Source organism: Branchiostoma belcheri, unplaced genomic scaffold, assembly GCF_001625305.1.
Source record: "Branchiostoma belcheri isolate BF01 breed outbred unplaced genomic scaffold, Haploidv18h27 scaffold70, whole genome shotgun sequence".
Classification (NCBI taxonomy): Eukaryota; Metazoa; Chordata; class Leptocardii; order Amphioxiformes; family Branchiostomatidae; genus Branchiostoma; species Branchiostoma belcheri.
In genome coordinates, this window is record NW_017804354.1 from 1,143,593 (window position 1) to 1,152,148 (window position 8,556).

Here is an 8,556-nt window from a genome sequence, read left to right on the forward strand (position 1 = left end):
CAAGAGCCCCGCGAGCGAGGTCGACGCTATATTCGACATATCCACCAAACCAGCGGTTGTTTGCGACACAGCCGCAGTGGTGGAAACCACAGACGTGACTGGAGTAGTCATGTCTAAGAACTCTCACCAAAAAAGGCAAAAATGCTCAAGAAAAGCAAGAAAATTTCGAGAGCGAAAAATTGTACCTACAGCCTTAGCGAGCAACAATGAGAGAGAACGAAACCGAGGCTGAATGGGGCATTCTGGGTATTCTTTCTTCTATTCTTGACTGTAAAGTGCCGCCGCCTAGCGTCCTAAATGAGAACGCCATATATTCTGGAGATGCGATGGATAAATCATTGTTTACAATGGAAGGTGACCTCTGACCACCCATGGACAGCCAGCAATGCATGTAAACATATATCTTCTTTACTGTGCTGGACATCTCAAACATGGCTGAAAGTCTGTTTTTTCAACAAAATAAAAATTTACAAGAACCCTTACCTGTAACATCCAGCTCCAAAAAGGCAACATTTACTTTTATACGTTTGGTTTTGCCTTGCCTATCTCCATATACTAAAACTTGCCCCAATACACATGCGCCGATTACTGACCTTTTGCCCACCAGTAGGTGTCTCTAGTATACTCATTAGCATGTGCCCCAGACAGAACTTAAGTGATGCAGGGAACTGACTGGTGTGCACCTGAATACTGCACCCTCTATGAAGAGACCAGATGCACTCTTGTGAACCTTTGTCAGAAAGACAGGGATTTCTTGTGCCAAATACCAAGGAATGTCCTTTCATGCAATGTTGGACACCTCCATGCTCCACTTGCAACTTGACAACAATGTCTTTCAGACATTTGGGAGACAGCTGTGACCTGTTGCATGATCCACAACGTATCACCTTGTATATTGAAGAGCTTGCATATTCAGACATCTTCTTTCTGTAGGCGTTACATTTTAAATGTCTGGATGATTTATTCCATCGAAGCGATGTTCCCGGTGACTTCTTTGATGATACGCTTTCTCAGTGGCAAATCCAATGGTGAGATCTCTTTTAGCTTGGCACCTGGTGTCGTCTGAATGTATTTGCCACCCGAGTAAGACCTACCAGTATGGGTGGGTACCTGTATAGAAAATCCAGGTCCGGATCAGGTTCAGAGGATCAGATCCAGGTCCGGACCTGAACCTGATTATTGTATAGTAGTACAATATCATATTTTGGCTGGCGAGACACAAGTACAGGTCATTCACTAGTGTGCTACTGTACTGCTAGTAGTAGCGTCTGCTACTGCTACTGCTACATAGTAGTACATAATATTATGTTCAAGTTGTATATTGGATTGATATAGTTGTTACCTCCGGGGAAGGAGATATCCTTCCGCGAGGAGTTCGAAACATTTCTGTCAGCAGCTGTTTCTCGCGATCGGCTGGACGGATTTGTCTGTGGTTCGGTATACGTATTGCTATGCCAGTATTGGGCTGCAGATGATGCAGAACGTTTTTGTTTAATTGCATATGTGTTTATGGGCGTCGAAATAAAAGGTTTTTAAGTGCTCCGGACACCCCCGCCATGCTGAAAATGGTAATTACCATGTTGTTAAGGAATGGGGCGGTTGCAGTTTTGGGTCTTAGCATTCAAAAGGGTTCAAACAGAGGGGTGTCTGGTTCCGATAAAAATTTTGGGTGACGGCGCAGCAATGACGGCGCGGGATGACGGCGGGGGTAATGGCGCGGGTGACGGTGCAGGCTGTCAGGCTGTGAGACACGTTAATCAACAGTCCATACCGAACCAACCGTCAGTAGCCATCAAACACATACAAACATATTACGCACATAACTTTCATACTACACACAAACAAATAACCTAAACCAATAGAACACAAAAAAACCCGGAGGTTTGAAATCTACGATTTCCCTTGTTTTTACTGCACATGCACAAGCTAACAAGCAGAAATAAAACAGTCCGATCACTCTGATGTAGTAAAACATGCATTTAATTCTGTACAAAGTGGAAACTGCAGAGTGAGTGACTGACTGACTGACATCAGCATTCAGCAACCATATTCTCATTACATGAGGATGGGAAACAGTGCAACTGTGCAAGAATGGGAGATTATAATGAATGAATGACGAGTCCCTTTATTGCACATTTTGCCACACTGGGCTAAGTACAGGTCACAACAAAAACATGATGAATAATTGAATGAATTTTTATTTGCATAGGACATTACAAGCTACCTCTAACACAATTTTGTAATAGCTATCAAATAAAAATAAAGAAGAAACTTACCCATGAACAATTTCTGCATGACCTTCCCTGCAGGATGGGGCTGGGTCTGTATGTTGTGGTTCCTTCTGAAGTACCTGGCGAGGTTCGTTGTTCCACCAGACACTACAATTATATTGTTACAGTGATGGCACATTGCTTTGCCATCAGGTAGTTGCTTCATATGAGTCCAAACTTTACTTTTTTTGCACTTTGGCATGGCTCATGGGTTACCTCTGCCACTCTCCAGGCTTTCCTCGTGTCTGAGTGTGAAATATGATGCACAGATGGCTTGTTATTAATTAGTTGTAGCCAATCACATCGCACTACAAAATACAGGGGTACAACTGGGGGTATACCAGCAGGGGAAACCAATTAGATGACATACACCCTTCTCTCCTCCAAGTCCATACATGGTAATGTAGGAGTGGCTATGAGCTGCCCTGGGGCTTACAGTGCGTGCCTTGCGTCAAGCCTCCGGGGCATGGTGATTGACACCTTGGGCCCCCCGCGCGATTTCCTGACCTTCATTCCTGGCACCAGGAAATATCTTGTGTCACACGTGTTGCGAAAGGCCTTATAGTGCTTATACTAGTTCTACTGTTAAACATGGCTTGGAACCCTTATGGTGAGGATTTTTGGGGGACAAACAGTTATCAAAAGTCCTGAGGAAAAGAAGAAGACAGCCTCCAAAGCTGTATCAAGTGGAGGATGTCGTGGGAGAGGAGGACAGGGGCGGACACGTCTGGGTAACGTTTACTTATTATACTTCAGCTGTCCTCAGTTATCTTTAACTCTATATTTATATTTCAGTCCATACCATGGTATGGATGAAATATATTGTGTTCCCTCATGTTTCTCCTCCTTCTCCTTCTCCTCCTGCCAAACAGTCAAAGGGATTCAACTCCGCCATCATTCTGCCAAATGACCTGAAATTTGGCATGGAGGTAGAGTGGGCAAATACCCCCAGACGTTTTTTTCATTTTTTTTAAACATGCCTTTGAAAAATTTTTATGAAGGTTTTTTGGGGCATTTTTCGACAAAAAATTGATTTCTGGATCCTGAGCCCTGGTATTACAACCAAATGATATGACATTCGGTATAAGGGTACCTTGAACGTGTGTCTACAGAATAGCAGTCATGTATTTGGCATACACCACTTCCAAATGACTCATTTGGGGAACTTTAATGGCTATTTTCAGCAAAAAAAGGGCCAAAAGTGCTATACCCGTTCCATGTTCTATCTAAAGAATGGCCAGTTCCATCCATGGAACACGTGTTCCATTGCGGGTTACCTGAGGTCACATTGCACCTAAGTGGTGCGTAATGACCCACACATTCAATTTTATGTGCCTAAGACCTTCAAAATGTATCAAATCTCATAATTGTTAGTTTTTGCATACCTGTAATAAGATTAGTAAAGCTTTCGAGATTCAAAGTACTTGTTGTTGCATCTTTGTTCTCATGTAGCTACTATTTAATTCATTTATTTGAGAACCTTTGCCAGTTTTGCACTGGGGTAAGTTTGGAATAGCGTGGGAGGGAGATGGACTGAAATATGCTGTATTTGCTCCCAAGCAAATGTCGGCCTTTCTAGTTGGCTGTAATGTATCATCTTGTGATTCTTAGTACAAACCATAATACAAGTAATATCTAGAATTGTCTTCATATAAATCAGCCATCACTGGGCCTAATTTTGAGAAAAGTTATACACTGTAGGTAGGCCACACATGGCTAAAAAAACATTGATGCATGTATGTGATAATCTCAAGAAAACCACAAGTAGCAAAGCTTTATTTACAATTGTAAAATACATGTACATAACCATGATATTACATCTGTTGTATTATGCAAAATACACATCTGGTTCAATAAACAATTTCAATTTGTAGGTGAAAGTCAGGTGGGCAGGAAGTTGGCCTGGGTGGCAGTTTTCCTGGGTCCCTCTCCAGGAAAACCCAGAGTTGGAGGCCTACCTCCACCACTACAGGGAGGCCACCACTCTGGGTAGGGGAGGGACCCAGGAAGAAGTACCGCAGTGCCTCCAGTACCTGAAGACTGCAATCTTCACTGCCCTAGGGGAGGGCAGTCACAGGGCTGGCCAGTACACCACCAAGGCCAGCCTGACCATCCCCCTCCCACGAGCTGATTTTGACAAGGTATACATATACAATACAACCTCTTTCTTGCTTCCATGACTATAATAATAATAATGTCATATAAAGTATTAAACTTCATGAGACTGTGATGAAACATAATGCTGTTCTTTTATCTTAGTCATTATCTTTTCTTATTTCAGCACTTTCGTCCTCTGACCATTGTGGGGTGGATAGCAGGGGGCTCCGGGCAACCAGAGACGTTCTCCTGCCACCCATCAGAACTCAGCCCAGTGCTAGGCAGAGGATGACTTTTTCAGAGGATGGCAACGGAAACAACTCAAGTCATCCTCTACCATCCTGGTGACGGAGGTTCGTGTCACCTGGGGCTACAGGCCTGTGGTCAGATATGACCATTCTGAATGCCCCAGGTGCACACACAAGCGTGCAGAGAGGCTTCGGCCATCACAGTGCTCCCCAAAGGTATACCTTGCTATTTATAACAGAAACAAGGCTAGAAAAAACCATCAAGAGGATATATCTCTACATAGTTACTCTAAAGCTGTTGCTTTATTGCACAAATTCAAGAACAAACATTAAATTACAAGTCAATTCATCATACTATGCATTTTTCCTCCCATATTTACAGGAGACACAGCATCTGGACCAAGGATGGCTGACCCTTTCTCTGAGAAGGGAAGTCGTGAACACCATCCACCCAAAAAGGTACAATCTATGTCTATGTGTAAGCACAGTATATTTGAGGAGAGGAGATCACAAAGTCATAAATGATTCATGAATACTAGAGTTACATACTTCACATACAATGTAATACTAGAGTAAAACATTGAAAAGACATGCATGTATAAATAACTTGACATCAGGCTCTTTCTTGCAATACACACAATATAAAGCCTTATGCGTCCTCATCATCATCCTCCTCAAACGTTTCCTCATCTTCATATCCGTCCTCCATGTCCTCTCGAATTTCCTCCTCTATCTGCTCCTCATCCTCTGTCTGCTGATCACCTGTCAAAAAAGTTAAATTTGGTTGTTTTTTTTACTTTAATAGTATAGAGTATTACAATCTAAGGGGTTTCTCAGAGTGAAATTTACAGCACAGAGCTAGTGGACAGTTACCCGGTAGATTGGGTAAAAGAGACAAGGCTTGATGGAACAAAAGTAGAATGGTTGGAAGGCAGAAACAAAGTGTGGCTGCTATATGGCAATCATGTGAGCTTTGATAGTTTCAATTGTATAATATATCAACAAACCTTGCAAGTTGGCTCTTCTTTGTGCTGAATTCGGTCCCATTAATTATGGCCTTCTTCCTATCTATATTGTTGAGAACAGCAAACAGATCCCTGTTCTCGTACTCCATGACCTGTACAGATACAGATTGAGACATGTATAATGGTTTGTGCTTGTTTTTGTTTTATATTCAGTGGAAGGTGATAAGGCAACACAGACATCAGCATACCTGCACTGTCCACTTGCTGCCTCTGCCGCTCCTTTGGCTCCCATGGTGGAATCTCCTGTTCTGTGTGTGGTTTTTCTAAGATGGAAATAGCATTATTAGTATCTTGTTTTTTTCAGAAAGTCACATATAACAGTTTTAACAAGCTGCTGATAATGGTTAAAGCACATCATTAGCATGAATACTTTTATGTGATTTACGTATGTGAAAAGTTGCATCTGTATTCCACCACTTTCAATGTAATATATTATGCATACCTGTTCAACACTTTCACACGAAAGGTCATTGATGTAGTTGTACTTCTTAAGAAAGTATGGCACATGGTACACCATGGCATGGATGTAAGAGGTGACATGCTGAAAATAAAGGAAAGAAATGTAATGAAGAGCAGTAAGTAAAAATGAGTGTCTGCATTATTGTAACACATCTTTTTATATAGTTTTTCAACCACTTGATTAGCATCAGGACTAACCTCGTCAAATGTAACTCTTCTGAAGAGCTTCCCCCACTCTCTTGTTTTTTTTCTGAAACATTGCCGGTGTCAGCTGACCAGTTGCCCCTGGCTCTGCTTTCATGGCAAGGGCAAGCTCCTCAAAATCCTGTAAAGGTGGATTATGGAATTGAATGAATTATGGATTGCAGTAAAGACATGCACTGTGCCAGGTACCAAGTAAAAAAGATATAAAAATGAATCAAACAATTTATTTTCCACAATCTAATGATGTTGTCAACGATACGGATAGCATGGTTGCCCTCATCCTCTTCAGGTAGAGGAAGCTGTGAAAAATTCAATTGAATATACAATGTAGTCCATAGGAATTTATTCTAATCATGATCATAACCTACCATTCAATGATATTATGAACAGATATAAAAATCAGCAGTTGAATCAAAATTACCAATCATAGGATTGAACAATACATACCTGGTCACTGTGCAGGAATTCAGCCAGCCTTTTTTCACCAAGGCATCCTTTCTTCCGGCTGTTTCCAGGCCACGTTTCTGTTAGCCCAGCAGGGCTCCACCTGTCTGTAAGCACAGCTTTAAGGTCGAGCTTCTCAAACACACGCTCTAATTGTTTCGCTGTAAAAGATAATCAGTGTTACTGCAAGTGTTTTGTTTGCATCAACAGTAACGTTAAATTGTATTGTTTAAAAACTGTAGCCCATGATGCATAAGTCACCTATCTTACCATAAGCTGGGTCCATGTCTTGATTGACCCCTTGCCATCATCCCCTGTCCCCTCCATTAATCTGAAGGGGACACCGGTGTCCTTCATTGCAGCTGCCAACTCCTGGGTCCTCCTTTGGTTGATGGCCCATACAACCACCTGTTTACAGGGTACATCAAAGTCATGATTTCAGTTTGCTATAAATGTAAGTACTTTGTGTAGAAAATTGTGTAGAAAACAATATCAAAATGTAAAGTTGATGAATTCCCTGGTTGAACAGTTTGCCTCTGACTCTCATGCCCTGAAACATGCAGAAGTCACTGTTGTTAGATACCCTGAGGAAAGCAAACACATTGATTGAATTGACTTGAAAAATGAAGTAAAAGTATGGACAATTCTTAATACCATGTGCAAAACATCAGGGACAATCTCATCGAAGTTGAAGTCGACCAGGGGAGGCAGGACATGCCCTTTGTGCTCCCTCTGGCCCAGGAAGCGGTTGTGGTCACCTCGCTTCCGCTGTATGTTCCAGCTAGGTTCTGCATTTTGAAAAATTTTTACTGTGGTAAATCAATGCTTGATTGCAGAACAATATCACTCTACCATAAAGCTGCAAAATTGAAAACAAGTATTATTAGTCCACCCTGTGTTTCAAATCAGTGTACCATACATCAGTATGCACATGCAGCAGCTACACAGTTCAGTGAAATTGCTATTTGTTATGATCCCTTTTTTAATATGCATAACACTGCATAGGCCTTGAAATATTAACTTATCTGTTAAATACGAGCATTGCTACTTACTGTCAAAGTCACAGATTTCCTCCTTCTTGCAATGGCACCACAGGCAGAAGGACTTACTACTGGCTTGGTTTAGGCCGAGCAGCGTGGCCAGGAATTTCCAGTCTGCAGTGAGGTACCTGGGTGTCGAATGGTGCAAAAAAATCAAATACAGTTATTAACACAGAAAATAAATTCAACTTTGTTTTCTACTTTAGACAATAAGCAACACTATAATTCCGAACAAACGCTCTAGATCCAGAAAACAGCAAATATAAACACATAGTTTGATGAAAACAATTGATATTTTCGAATATAAGAGGCTATTATGTAGGTAAAACTGTATCCAGTCTTTGGCACTTGTCATCCAGTTTTTTCAGAATTCTGCAGTGTGCATGTAGCTTTATGTGTATGGTGACTAAGATACATCAATAAACTATCAATCAACATACCATTTAACTTTGACTGTCTTTCCATCAATGGTCAGTCCATTCTTTCGAATGTCCTCGATCTCCTTATACACCATTCCCGCAGTCTCCCTCTGGACTTCATGGTCCTCTCCTCCTGATTAGAAACAAGTACCAACTGGTTTATTCATATTCCTTGCTGTAAAACCTAAAGCCTTTCAAGATTATTGGAATGTAGGCATGGCTGACATTAAAACAAGGAATTTACAGAAGGTTGGCACTGAACAGCTAAAACCAAAATGGCAATAACAAATAATGAATGTCACAAATCAAATAAACTGTTACAAATCCTACCTTCATACACAAAAATGGAT

General features: G+C 41.4%; 2 pseudogenes; one reads left to right on the forward strand and one right to left on the reverse strand.

Annotated features, from left to right (window-relative positions):
- Positions 1–2,861: 2,861 nt before the first annotated feature.
- On the forward strand, positions 2,862–5,457 carry LOC109484803 (annotated as a pseudogene).
- Positions 5,458–5,550: 93 nt separating this feature from the next.
- The window catches only part of LOC109484804, a 6,540-nt pseudogene continuing 3,534 nt past the window's right edge, over positions 5,551–8,556 (reverse strand).